This window comes from Pogona vitticeps, chromosome W, assembly GCF_051106095.1.
Source record: "Pogona vitticeps strain Pit_001003342236 chromosome W, PviZW2.1, whole genome shotgun sequence".
Classification (NCBI taxonomy): Eukaryota; Metazoa; Chordata; class Lepidosauria; order Squamata; family Agamidae; genus Pogona; species Pogona vitticeps.
In genome coordinates this window covers 2,852,438-2,865,810 of record NC_135798.1, presented here as the reverse complement: position 1 = coordinate 2,865,810, position 13,373 = coordinate 2,852,438, and the positions used below count along the sequence as shown (strand labels likewise).

General features: G+C 47.2%; 1 long non-coding RNA gene across 1 annotated transcript; it reads left to right on the top strand.

Moving 5' to 3' along the window:
• The first annotated feature begins 390 nt into the window (after window positions 1-390).
• Window positions 391-10,619, top strand: LOC144584959 (uncharacterized). The gene is made up of 2 exons (XR_013539459.1): window positions 391-1,931; window positions 6,935-10,619. It is a non-coding gene; the product is annotated as an uncharacterized LOC144584959 (long non-coding RNA).
• Window positions 10,620-13,373: the final 2,754 nt, after the last annotated feature.

Sequence of the window (13,373 nt, the reverse complement as noted above, 5' to 3'; positions counted from 1 at the left end):
TCAAGAGCTTCCTCAGATCAATTTCACTTCCACCTACAGCATTTTTAGCAAAATGGTGCTGGATTCCCATTTGGGCAGCTAGGTTTTCTTTCTGTCCTTGTTGTTTAGGGTAGCTAAAGAAAGAAAAAAAGCAACGGATGGTGACCTCGTGATTCCAGACAGCCCTTTTCACCCTCTTCCTAAACTTGATCTCCTACCTTTACCTGGACTACAAGTGTTTCCTGTGGGAAAATCCCTGAAATGAGGTTCCTGGTACGTTGCAAGCCCTTGGCAAATCCATTCATGCATGTGTTGATCATGTGCAACTTTTAGGTCAAAAGGGTACCCTGGGGAAAAGGTCCCTGGACAGGTGGACTGAACTGGCCTAGATGTAAGGCCTGTGAACTAGATTCCTGACCAGCCTGTGGAATGGCGCTTTGTCTTGTTTCATACACAGCACAATTGACTGTTTCCTGTTGGCAAAAAGGGCTGAGGATTCCGTCCAGTCTAGACGTTTTAATGATGGAACGAGCAAAAACAAAACATCACTGCTGGGGGTGGAGAACCCAGCCCACCTGTGGCTCCCAAATCTTTTTGCCCGGATTCTGCCTCAATCTCAGTCGGAAGGGACTGGCCCCACAGGGTCTCCCAAGTTTCTCTGTACATCTCTGTCGTTCTCTCCTTTGAGACTCTCTTAGGTGGCTTTCTATATGTTTGTCTTTTCACTCCTTCTCTGAACAAATTCTTGGTACTTTGAATTCCACCCATTCCTCCATCCAGGGCCGTCTTCTATTATTTCCACTAAACCCTCTTCCTTTTCGATTCTTTCCTCCTGCACCCAACAAACTTCTTCCTCCTCCACCTTTGAACTAACTTCCCTCCTCCTTTCATTTCCTTCATATCTGTTTCCTTTCCCACCAAAAGGATGCACTCCGGTGTTTGTGACTCTAAATGCAGCTCCTGGAACTCTCCCACAAGATTTGTCCATTCTTTCTCAGTCTTTCTGCTGTTAGAGACAGACAGTAAACACTGTGGAGTGCCTTTGGAGGTACTCCCAGCCTCACACACCTCTCTAGTGGAAAAAGATTTGAGTTTCAGGATTTCTGAGGCCTCTGGAAGAAACCTGAGGCATTTTGGGATATTTAATGAAACCGGAATGATTGCTAGGCAATCCATAATCAAATCTCCAGAGTTAGCCTTACAAATCACTTTATGGAAGGGCTCAGGCAAATCTACTTTATACACCTGTGAGTAGAAAATTGCTGAGAGTTTGACTTCTTCACCAAAGGGAAAAAGGGAGTAAGGGGCCATTTGTGCATAGCTTGTAAATTAATTTCCAGAGCTGAGTGATGAGAGTTTAACTCCTTCGCTAAGGAGTGTGTGTGTTATAATTAAATTCCTGAGTAGCCTGAGCCGATAAGATATAGCTGACTTAGGGTAAAAAGAAAATGCAGACTCCGTAAAAGCGAGGCTGTTCAGTAGAAATAGAATGTTTTGCAACTTAATGAAATTGTAGTAAGTTTGTGAGCCGTAACGGACTGCCCGGACGGACAGCCTATATAATGTGTACTCTTCCTTTGTTCCCCAGAGAAACCAACGCCCTGCATGGCTTGGCTTGCTTTCTCTCCGCTTTCTGCAGCAGCGAATAATAAATAGCCTCCACTTTGTAGCCTTCGTGTCTCTGTCCATTTCTGTTGGGGGGAATTCATAAGGGTCTTGAATTCCGATTAACAGATTGGTGTCAGAAGTGGGATAATAGAAGCCCCTTTTGGGGTCAGGCTCAAGTCCGTTGAGGCTGTGGACAACGGCGGCAGCCTTGCGGAGAACCGGAGGGCCCCCGTCTTGTTTTCGACGGCCGTTTCCCACCTGGCGTCCCGGCTACACAGTCTCAAGAACTCACAGTGAGACACGAACGTGAGGAGGACGGGTGAGACAGCGCCTGGGTAATCGTGGTATTGAAATATTGAACTGTGGTTATTGGGGCGGGCGTTGTCAGAGTGATTATGAATGAGTGATTGAGCCTGCAGTTCTTCGTGGTGACCGTTGGAAGTTCCGGCGCCCGGAGTCAGGCTGCGTGTTTGAAGTCTGAAACCTTTTTTTGTGTGTCTGTGTTGAAAGGACCCCTTACCTTTCACAAACCTCCCTGATCCCTTTGTGTTTTGTCTTCCCGCAGGATGGGCAATCAGACGTCTAAGGGTAAGAAACGGTCCAGTGGGGGCCAAAAGGAAAAGGGGGATTCCATTGGGGACGCCCAGACTTGTCGAGGGAAAGATGAGTTAGGAATCCCGGGGAACAGTCCGTTGGTGAGACTGCTCCTCCATTGGGAACAGGTAAAGGTGCAAGATTTTGAAACCCCGGGTGAGATGGTTAGGATGTGCACAGAGGTTTGGCCACAGCTTGACATCGACCCAAGGTGGCCAAAATTCGGGTCATGCATGTTTGAAGATATTAAAAGAGTGGATGATGAGTATGTAAAACATCCCCCGCGTTCCGCGTATGTGGATTCGTCGATGTGGTTTGTCATAAAAACTTGTGGTGGGGTTCGATTGGCCGTAAGAAGAACCCTAGTAGAAGAAAAGCTTCAGGGCAGCGAGATGTCGAAGTTCAACCCCCTTGAGTTTTTGAGTCAGCCTCCACTGACCGCCCCACCCTTAGCGCCAGCCCAAGGTCCTTTAGATCCCCCTCCAAGATACGAGGATCAGGATGATGGGACGGTTGGTGAACGTCGGGAGGGTGGAGAGAGAGGGTTAGGCGATGAAGAAGAACGACTATCCGAGGCCAGTACAGTCGCTTACCCGAGTCCCTCAAGGGCACTTGCACCCTCTTTCAAAGGGGTAGAAGATAGGATAGATAGGCCGAATAAAGAGCTAAGAGAATTACTCAAAGATCAGGAAAGGTGGGGATCGGCCAGCACTCAAAAGAAAAATCCTGAAGCTGAAGGGGGAGGGGGTGCTACTAAAATGTTACCCCTTCGACAGGTCCCTATGGGGGACGGAATTGGCTACGTGGAGGTTCCCCTGACTAGCACGGACCTAAGAATAATTAAACAACAGCTACCCCAATTGAGTGAGGACCCCTTGGGATTTGTTCAAGGAATGGGAGATGCCTTAGGGCTGTCTGTTTATACCCCGTCGGAATTCTTGCATATTTCCCAACAATTGGCTGGGGTAACATATACCAACCAAGCCTTGATCAAGGCTCGGCAACTGTGGAAGGACGGAAATGGGCAGCGGACAGACGCTGAAGCAACAGCCACGTTCCATGAGCGGACCCCTGCGGATTGGAATATCCAGACGCTAGAAGGAAGGGAAAAATGTGACGAATTTAGGAAATATATGTTATTGGCATTTGAGAATATAATTCCTAAAAATATAAGCGTCACCAAAGCATTTGGGCAACCTCAGGGCAAAGATGAGAGCCCTGTATATTTGGAAAGGTTACGGAAAAACATGCGACAATATACCGGGCTAGACCCAGACCAACCCACCAATGAACAAATCTTAAAGCTCCAGTTTGTAGCTGGAAGTTGCCCTGACATTAAAATAAAGCTACAAAAGTTTGATGGTATGCTGGTAAAGCCCATAGGGGAACTATTAACGGAAGCTCAGAGAGTGATGCTGAGGTGAAAGGATGAGAAAGAGAAAAAGAAGGTGAAATTGATGGTCCAAACGGTCAACCAAGTGTTGACCCAGAAGGAACAGGGAAGGAGTTCCTCCAGACCACCATGGTCTGGACAAGGACAAGGTGGCTGGAGAGGCAGTAGGGCTAGAGGAAGAGGAGGATATGGAAATCAGGGAGACAGGCAGGCAAACTGGGGAGCTCAGGGAAGAGGGGCAAGCCAACAGGGGCAGAGGAGACCCTGCCCCGGGATGTCTGCGCGGCCTGTGGCCAGTCCGGCCACTGGAAGAGAGAATGCCCACAGAGGAAAGGGAAGGAAACTGAGGAACTTGTACGCATGGCAGCATGGACAACTGATGCATGATTTTTTGTGGACCCCCGAGTCAGGAATAAATTTGTTAGGACGGGACTTAATGGGAAAAATGGGCCTAGTGATCACTTTAAAGGACCAAGTGTGTAAGGTTACCTTAGCAGCTCTCCGGGAGGCAGATGAACGAGAAGTAAATTCAATAGTGTGGGCCAAGCCAGGTAATCCAGGTAATCCACCCCGTGAAAATGAATTTAAAAACCGAAGTGCCCGTGTATCGTCCTCAGTATCCCATCCGGCCCGAAGCTGAGGAAGGTCTTAGGCCAGTAGTGAAAGAGTTATTGGATGACGGTCTAATAGAACCCAGTGATTCCCCTTATTGCACCCCCATCCTGCCAGTAAGAAAACCAAACGGGACTTGGAGAATGGTGCAGGATTTGAGGGAAGTGAACAAAGTGGTTATCCCCAGGGCCCCCATTGTCCCAGATCCACATACCATATTGAAAAGGATCCCTGATTCGCACACCTGGTATACTGTAATTGATTTAAAATCAGCGTCCTTTTGTGTGCCGGTTGATCCAGTATCCCGGCCGATATTTGCATTCCAATGGCCACACCCAGATACAGGAAAACTCATGAGGTGGCAGTGGCGAGTCCTCGCGCAAGGTTATGTAGAATCTCCAACGATTTTTGGGGAAATCCTGGAAGAAATACTCCAAAACTGGGCACCACCTCCTGGAGTGTTGCTTACCCAATATGTGGATGATCTGTTATTGAGCGCATCAGAAGGAAAGTTGGTAAGGAAAGCTAGCGTTGGTTTGCTCAATTTCCTAGGGCAACAAGGCCTTAGAGTGTCAAAGGAGAAACTTCAGTTTTGTGAGGCAGAAGTAAAGTATCTGTGATTGATATTGAAAGGAGGGAAGAAGTACATTAACCCCAAGAGAACTGAAGGCATCCAAGCCCTGGAAATGCCCAAAACCAAGAGACAACTGCGAAGCCTATTGGGGACACTAAATTTCTGTAGACAATGGATAGAGGGATTTTCAGAGTTAGTTCAACCATTCTTGAAGAAATTAACAGGGGATCAACCGGAGGTGTTGGTCCTAGAAAGGCCTGATAATCAGCTATTGGAAAAACTGAAGAGAATTTTGGCCTCAGCCCCAGCACTAGGTCTATCAGACCCCAAGAAGCCGAGTCACCTGTTTGTCACCATAGGAAGTGGTGTGGCGAAGGGGGTATTGGCCCAAAAGAAGGCTGGGAGATACCAAGCGATTGGGTATTTTTCTAAGCATCTGGACCCGGTGGTCCTGGGGTGGCCAGCTTGCTTGCAAGCCTGTGCCACTGCCGCCTCAATGGTAAAGGTGGTGCGCAAATTATACCCCTTTGAGGTAATCATACTCCATTCACCACACCAGCTTAGGACAATCTTGACTCATACAGCAAGGCGGTGGATGACCGACAGTAGACTTATGCAGATAGAAGCTATTTTGTTAGAAAAACCAGATCTACTGTTGACCACCACCGATCATTGCAGTCCGGCCAAGGGCCTTTCAGAAAAAGTTTGTTTGGAATTCAAAGGAGAACATGACTGCGTGGCAGTTACAGACCTCCAAACCAAGTACAGAGAAGACTTACAGGAAGAACCTATTGAGGGAGGTAGAAACCTGTATACGGATGGGTCCTCCAGGGTGATGGATGGAAAAAGGAAAACTGGGTATGCAATAGTGGAGGACGGAGGGTTGGAAGTGGAATTGGGCCCCCTCCCTCCCGGTATGTCAGCACAGACAGCTGAGCTATATGCAGTAAAAAGGGCCCTAGAGATTTCAAAAGATGAGACGGTAAATATTTGGATGGATTCAAAATATACTAGCGGAGTGGCACATGTATATGGAAAACTGTGGTGTGAAAGAGGATTGTTAACTTCACAAGGGAAGAACCTAGCCCATCATAAGCTTATAGCGGAAACTTTAGAGGCTCTCAGTCTTCCCGCCCAGGTGGCCATAATACATGTGGCGGGCCATCAGAAGGGAAACAGCCCTGAAGCAGTAGGGAATAGGTTGGCAGATGAACTGGCAAAAAAGGCAGCCGATAAAGAACTGCAAACAGCTTTACAGGCAGCACTAATTCCGCTAGGGCAAGAACCGGCACCCCCTTATAGATACAACCAGAAGGAGTTGGAACTAGTGGAGCAGCAAGGAGCAGTAATGAAAAACGGAGTGTTAACTTTGAAGGATGGCAGACAGTGGCTCCCCAAAGGGGTTGTAAGAGAAGTGTTGAAAGCCCTACATGAGGGGGGGCATTGGGGAACTAAAGCCATGACTAGTGCATTCTCACAGCGATATGTGGGGAAGAAAGTCTGGTCTCACGCAAACACCATCTTAGCACACTGCATTCCATGTCAACGAGTTAACAAGAATAACCCAAGAAACAGCGAGGTGGGGGGAAACCTTTGGCAGTTCACCCATTCGAAAACATTCAGTGTGATTTTATCGACATGCCAAGAATGGGAACCTTGAAACACTGTTTGGTCATTACGGACCAACTTACAGGATGGGTAGAGGCATACCCTACTTCTAGAGCAACAGCAAATGTTGTCTGCAAGTTAATATTGGAACAAATTATCCCTAGATATGGGATTATAGGGTCCATAGATAGCGATAGGGGGTCCCACTTCACCCAAAAGGTACTGCAACAGGTGATGGAGACATTGGGGATCAAGTGGAAATTACATACCCCCTGGCACCTGCAAAGTTCAGGAAAAACGGAAAGAATGAATCAAAGTCTAAAGAATCAGGTTATAAAACTAATGCAGCAAACTCAGTTGTCCTGGACGAGGGTGTTGCCTCTGGCCTTGTATTCTCTCAGAACTAAGCCTAGCCAAGTAACTGGGTTATCTCCCTTCGAAAGTTTGTATGGGATGAGCATATGGGATGTAAGTCCTAGGAGAATAGACCCTAATTTGGATATGTTCAAAGATGCTTTTATTAGAAAACACTTGCTGGCACTATTCTCCATTTTATTAACCAACAGAGAGAAAGGCATTTCTACCCAAAGGACACCCCTGGAGACCCCGGTGCATTCATTCCAACCCGGTGACTGGGCCTACATTAAAGCATGGAAAACTGAACCGTTAACTCCCAAGTGGTCTGGACCATATCAGATACTGTTGACAACAGAGACTGCCATCCGAACTGAGGAAGCTGGTTGGACGCACCACACTAGGGCAAAACACTCTGCAAATCCCGAAGGACAGTGGGAAGCTGTGGCATCGGGAGAGAGACTAAAATTGGTGTTAAAAAGAAAAGTGTAACCTATTATGCCTTTGAGAAAAATCTGTGAAAAACCATGTCCTTTCTTTGAGATCCAGCTGACACGTAGATCATTAAGCAGGGACGTGGATAAGTGGGATGTGGGTTTAGATGTTGACACTAATATAGGTTGGGTTGTGTTTTTGGGATTTTCCATCAAGAACGAGGCTGTGCTGGTAGAAACAGGACCTAAAGGAGCTGTAAAGGGGTTTGTTCACAAGGAGGTGGAGAGCTTGTGGGACCCCCGCTGGTGGCACACTAAATTTTGCAGAGGCTGCCCATTAACCACAAAACGAGTCCCTGAGTATTTGGAACCTGAATTAGAGGAAGGGGAAGAAACTGATTCCCACCGTGGTAAGAGCAATAGTGGATTCGACTCAGATAGTGAGGACCCCGAAGAATACTTTGAAAACCCTAATCCTTTCTACCCCTGGTGGCACCCTAAACAGTGGGAATGATATAAGAAACTTGAGAGATCCCCTGCTTGGACTAGACCCATTTGAACCCCTTGTCTATTGTACTGTCATTTTTGCCCTTTCAACTGGTGTGCCCGACTTAGCAAATTTGACGAGGACCCTGACACTAGGTGGTACGTATAATACACGGGATATCAAACTGGACTGTGGGTGGAGAGCTTGTGGGCTGTAGACGCCGAGGCAGCAAGTTATTGGTGGAAACCGTGCGAAACAGAACCTGCAGGAGCAGTGACCATCCCCAGAGGATGGATCCGCAACGCATCTTCGGTGCACCACGAGACGTGCTGGAAGTGTCGGAAGGTAAGCCCTTGCTGTCCACCCGAGCCCGATCCAGCCGAAGAGGATTGGAATCCTCTGTACCATTACCTGTGAGGGCCGTGCCCCTAGTGTCATGGAGAGGTATCATTGGAAGACTGGTCGGGAGAACCAAGGGAAAGGGTAAACTAATCCCCATCATAATCACATTGTTAGGTGTTATTACCCAGGTTAGTGGAGCTACCTGCCCGTGCATCACACAAACCCAGCAAGGAAGAAAGGAGACACAGACTCTTGAGTATAAATCAGCCTACCAGTGTCTCGGGAATATCAAAGAGTGCAGCTTTAACAATATAAATTACAAGGTGTGCTACGAAAAGGACAAACCTCCTATTTGCTATGACCCCACAAAAGAGCCAGAAAGGATATGGATAGAGATGAGGGCAGGGAAATCAGGATATGGAAGCATCATTGACAGGCAAATGCGCAAGTCTAATGGCCCGGTTTCTCTAACATTTGATGCCTGCAAACTGTTGTCCTATGATTATTGGGGAAATTGTGGGAACCTGGGCTGGGAAAGAACCTACCAAAAGAATGATAAGTACATTGGGTATGGAGTCCCACAACAGAGGGTAAGGGCTTGGAGTTGTAACAAGGAACAATATTACTTGTCCCATTGGTCATGTGTAGTGTGGGCTACTTGGCCTGGAAAGTTTGACCCCTCAGCTGTACTTAAAAGGGGGAAAGGGTCTAATTCTTGTAAACAAGGGGAGTGTAATCCGGTTAACTTCACCATATTGAAACCAAAGGAATGGGATACAAAGGATCTATGGTCTAAAGTTTTTGGATTGCGGATCAATGGGAAAGGAAAGGACCCAGGGGGATATTTTATATTAAAACAAGTCAGAGAAGGCATAGTAGGAGAGGATATGAGAACTTATACGACATTTTGGAAAGAGTTGGAATCTGATCCCTGGGAACAATCCGTCACCACAAAAAGAATAAATTTGTTCGTAGAGTTGGCCCAGACAGTAGCCACTACCATGAACGTCTCTAATTGTTACATCTGTGGGGGGACTCTGACAGGGGACCAATGGCCTTGGGAGGTCATAGGATGGAATCAGACAGCCCCCTATAACACATCAACATATCCAACTCATAAAGTATCCTCTAGATGGGAGTTAGCAAGTGAGTTGATAGGAGAAAGCTGTGTTCAACGAACAGAACAAGATATGGAATACCCTTCGTTTCTCGGGGATTCTACATGTAAATTCATCAAAGTATTTAATGGGAGTAGGGTTAGTACATGGGGAAACTCTACTCTGGGGTTTGATTTAAGGAACCCCTGGGAAAATTTAACTGAGGTGGCAAAGATCATTTGGCACAATGGTACAGTTCTAGATGGCGGGGTTGCACCTGCCGGTTTGTATTGGGTTTGTGGGACCATGGCCTACTCTCATTTGAGGACAGATTGGACAGGGACTTGTTACTTGGGACATCTGCGACCCTCATTTTTCATGATTCCCCTGTCCAGGGGAATGAGACTAGGACAACCTGCTCAAAACCAAAGGAAGAAGAGAGAGTTGAAAATAGGCTCATGGAAAGATGATGAATGGCCGCCTGAAAGAATCATAGCATATTATGACCCAGCATCCTGGGCCCAGGATGGTTCCTATGGATATAGGACCCCTATCTATTTACTAAATAGGCTCATTAGACTGCAAGCCGTGGTAGAACTCCTCACTCGAGAGAATGAATTGGCTCTGGAGGTGTTAGCCAAACAAAACATAAAGATTAAAAATGCTATCTATCAAAATCGACTGGCACTCGATTACCTTCTGGTGACAGATGGCGGGGTTTGTGGAAAGTTCAATCTTACCAACTGTTGCCTTGAGATAGGAGATACTCAAGAGGTGATTGCAGAGATTACTGGCCGAATGAGAGAACTAGCCAATGTACCAGTCCAAACTTGGACTGGGATATTAGATTCAACAGGCTGGCTGGGGGGGGATCTTTAACAATTGGAAACAAGCCTTATTCTTTCTCTGCATGATACTGCTTGGCATGATGCTCCTACCTTGTCTCATTCCTCTAGTCCGCAATATGATAAACTCTGTGGTGCAGGCAGCTATGCCTAAAACTGTGCCAATGATGGTGATTAGAGCCCCGGAAGTACAATACAAGATACTCCCCATCCAGGAGGGAGAGTCAGGTGAATAAGTCAAAATTAGTAAGAAAAGAAAAAGGGGGAATTGTGAGTAGAAAATTGCTGAGAGTTTGACTTCTTCACTAAAGGGAAAAAGGGAGTAAGGGGCCATTTGTGCATAGCTTGTAAATTAATTTCCAGAGCTGAGTGATGAGAGTTTAACTCCTTCGCTAAGGAGTGTGTGTGTTATAATTAAATTCCTGAGTAGCCTGAGCCGATAAGATATAGCTGACTTAGGGTAAAAAGAAAATGCAGACTCCGTAAAAGCGAGGCTGTTCAGTAGAAATAGAATGTTTTGCAACTTAATGAAATTGTAGTAAGTTTGTGAGCCGTAACAGACCGCCTGGACGGACAGCCTATATAATGTGTACTCTTCCTTTGTTCCCCAGAGAAACCAACGCCCTGCATGGCTTGGCTTGCTTTCTCTCCGCTTTCTGCAGCAGCGAATAATAAATAGCCTCCACTTTGTAGCCTTCGTGTCTCTGTCCATTTCTGTTGGGGGGAATTCATAAGGGTCTTGAATTCCGATTAACGCACCTTTTATAGGCTATGTGTTAGATGGCCAGAGGAAAAATTAACAAAAATTAACAAAAATACAAACACACACAGCTTATGAGACGTCCTGGTCTCCCTCCCTCCTCGCCCCCCCGCCGTAGCCCACCTCCTGCCCAGATCCGATGGGGGAAGATCCTCGGAGCCCCATAGAGGTGGGTGGGAAGGAGAGGGAGAGAGGAGTGGGGCAACCTTTGGGGCTTCTGCTTCCTGTTAGAGCAGCGCCTCTTTTGCCTTCATAGCTCTAGGTTCCTCTCTTTCCCCCCACCTGCTTTCTCCCCCCCAAAAAAAGAGAGAGAGAGAGAGAAGGGGGATGTTCTCTTCCTTTTACATTCCTTCCTGACAGGGAAAAGTTCAACAGGGGATGATGAAAACAAAGGAGAACACCACCACCATTTCTTTCTCTAGGATGATCAAAGTCTTAATTTAGCTCATGACTCCTCATGAGGGATTTTTCTCACACTTTCTTTGAAGCTCAGAGGACAGAAGCTCTCCTCAAAAGGGATGTGTTTTGGGGAAGGAAAGGGAGAATTCTTCCATTCTTCCTACTTGAAAGAATTTATCTCATAGATCTGAACAAAAGTTCAACTTCTGTGTCTTCAAATTCAATTTTCCCCCCCACTGGGACTCCTTGGTCTCTGTGGCAAAATGGCATTACATGCAGGCCGTTTGAAGCCTCTGAGGGGATTTGCCCGAGGTTTCCCTTCAGGAGCGAGAGGGGCTTCTTTGCCAAGGGAGGGATTTTTCTGCCCTCACCGTTAATGTTTGATTTTGCATATACTTGTACTGAAAGGAGAGAGAGAGAGAGAGAGAGAGAGAGAGAGAGAAGGGGGATGTTCTCTACATTCCTTCCTGACAGGGAAAAGTTCAACAGGGATAATGAAAAGGACACCACCACCACCATCTCCTCTTTCCCTAGGAAAGAACAAGGTCTTAATTAAGATCATTACTCCTCAAACCTTCTCTCACACTTTCTTCCAAGCTTAGAGGACAGAAGTTCCCCTCAAAATGGATGGGTTTTCAGGATTATCTCATAAATCTGAGCAACAGTTCAACTTCTGTGTCTTTGAATTCATTGGGGCTCCTTGGTCCCTGGCAATTTCTTCCAGCCCTCCTTAGAATATCCTACAGAGTTCACTTTCCAGCTTTTAGATTTCTTTAAAGTGAGCTTTGTGACTTCTTGGTGTCTGTGTGCGGTGGACACATGGGCAAGGCCTTCCAGGCCACCCTGTTTAGACACCCACCATGCTTCAGGTGAAAAGCCAGAGGAGTCTTGGAAAGAGAGCTGGATTCTGGCACAGAAAAAATGGCTCCTGCTTGTGGGTTTTTCAACTTGCTTTTCCCCCTGCAGTCAGGTGGGAGAAGAGCTCAGAGGCGGGTTCTTGTGTGATTATTCATTCCTTGGATTCATTCTTTGTAAAACAGCCTCTCCTCGAAGAACAGGGAAAAACAATGAAGACCCAATGAGAACTCGCTCCTCTGGCGCGTCACCCGTTGCTGGGTGGAAGCCATCCAGGGCTGGTCTCCTTGGACCTCCCCCTGCCGTTTTATGGCATCTATGAGGGGGTTGCCTGGCAACCCAGCGACGCACAGGGGAGAGGGTCTGTTTCTGCCCAGAAGACAATGGAGACCCAATGAGAGCTCGCTCCTCCTCCTGCTCCTTAGGCGTCACTTGTCTCTGGGCAGAAGCCCATCCCTTTGGAAGGCTGGCTGGGCAAGAACCCCCATTTCCCCCACCCCCTTTCTTCCCCCTTGAGTGACAGACAGGCTGCCTTCCAAGCCCACCCACTGCTCGTCTCTGCGCACGTGCGAGATCCCCTCACTGGCTGCTCAGCTCACTCTCCCTCCTGTGCATGTGCTCCTCTTCCCCACAGAGGGGGGATGGTTTAGCCAGTGGGAGGGGGTCTGTGGCCCATGCACAGTGGAGAAGGTGACCAGAAGGTCTCCCCTCAGGAAGGCGGTTGGGTGAGTTTTAGTGGCCTTCTGGTAAGCAGCCCCCGTCCATGAGAGAGTGGGGTGGGGGTGCGTGAGGAGGAGTATAAAGAAACAGCAAGTAGTGAGCCGTCCCCTCAAGTAATTGTTATAGAATCAGAGATATCAGTGAAACCTGAGGCAAAGAAACAACCTGAAGAGATAGAGAAAGGTCGCGTGAGCAGAATAGAAAGAGCTTGTGAGGAAGGAATGCACGAGGGAGAGAGGCAGTTGGGGCCGTTAGAAAGAGCTGAGGCAGGAGCGAGAAGGAAGGTGTACCGAGAGAGAGAGCAATTAGATATATTCCTGACAACTAAAGAGGGAGCGATCTCTAGAGAAACTGAGAAAGTGACCGTATTTAAAGAAAGTGCGTCGGGAGGATCAGTTAGAAATGCCCAAGCCTTTTCGGTTCCCATGAAGATGTTTGCTCACGATCCGATAGAAGGAGAAGCTGAAGACCGCGGAGCCAGAAAAGTGAGACCCATAATCCCCGGTCTAAGTCCTGAAGAATGGACCGTGCTGGAGAAAACAACAACTTACTATTAAAGGGTTTAAATGAAGAAAAATCCTGTTGTGGTTTTGGGAGAACTCCCCTCCCTAGTTATCTGTTCATGGTTCCAATGTTAAAAGCAAAGAAGTTATAGTTTTGTCAATAAAAATTCTTTATTGAACACTTCAGAATCTTCTCTTGTGTCTCCGAG